This window comes from Rhagoletis pomonella, unplaced genomic scaffold, assembly GCF_013731165.1.
Source record: "Rhagoletis pomonella isolate Grant_MI unplaced genomic scaffold, Rhpom_1.0 Rhpom_scaffold_01173, whole genome shotgun sequence".
In the NCBI taxonomy this organism is placed as follows: Eukaryota; Metazoa; Arthropoda; class Insecta; order Diptera; family Tephritidae; genus Rhagoletis; species Rhagoletis pomonella.
In genome coordinates this window covers 6,189-7,250 of record NW_023459727.1, presented here as the reverse complement: position 1 = coordinate 7,250, position 1,062 = coordinate 6,189, and positions in this window count along the sequence as shown.

Sequence of the window (1,062 nt, the reverse complement as noted above, 5' to 3'; positions counted from 1 at the left end):
GGAGACAGATTTACCAGATGGAGCTGGAGAATCGCTGCCAGAAATCCAACGAGACTTTATAGGAATTCGCCTCTGAGGTTAAAAGGTTGGGTCATTTGGCAATTAGAGATGCATCTGGTGAGCACCTCGAAAGATTAAAAATCCAGAGGTTCATATGCGGGACGTGTATACCAAGCGAGACGTACGCGAATCCAAAGCCAACATTTACTGAAACTGTCTCGTATGCTCAGACGCGTGAAAAGGCGGCGCTCCTAAGTAGACCAGCGTACAAAGCCCATCGAGTAGAAGTGGAGACACCTGACGTGATGAAGGAGATCCTGAAAGCACTCAAGTCGATGGCAGAGAAGAATACTCCTGGTGCAACCGAGAGAAAGGATGGTGCTAGGAAATGCTTTAGTTGCGGAAAACCAGGCCACTTCGCACGCGAATGTAAGACGGGTTCCAACAGGTCAAACAGTTCAGCAGTACGTAAACGCAGGACTGAGGATGACGAGCCCGACTCCGATCAGTCGTTAAACTAAAACGAGCCAGCAGCAAGGGGCGCACGCTGGCTCCCGCAATTGAATGCCCCATATTCTCCGTCTCGCGAATTGGCAGGAAAGCGAGCAACGTTACTGTTGGTGGATATGTGGACGGACATGAGCGAGTACCAACTGTGGATACGGGCGCATCACATTCCATCATTCGATCTGATTTGATCACTAAAGAGGTAAGGCCATTACCTGGAGCAAGGTTGAGGACAGCAACTGGTGAGGACACTCAAGTTGTAGGAGAGGTAACATGCAAAGTCGCAATAGGGAATGTGACGGTGTTACACAAGTTCATAGTCGCGGCGATTATGGATGAAGTCATCTTTGGATTAGACTTTTTATTTGATCAAGGTATGAAGATCGACATGAAGAACAGGATCATGAAGTACGACAACATGGAAGTGCCCCTTAGGTTTGGGTATGATGGTCCGTACAGCAGCAAGCGAGTGATCCTAGAGGAAAGCGAGCAGATTCCACCGAAGTCTGAAGCAGTTGTGTGGGCAAAGATTGATGGAGATTGTGGGACAAACAA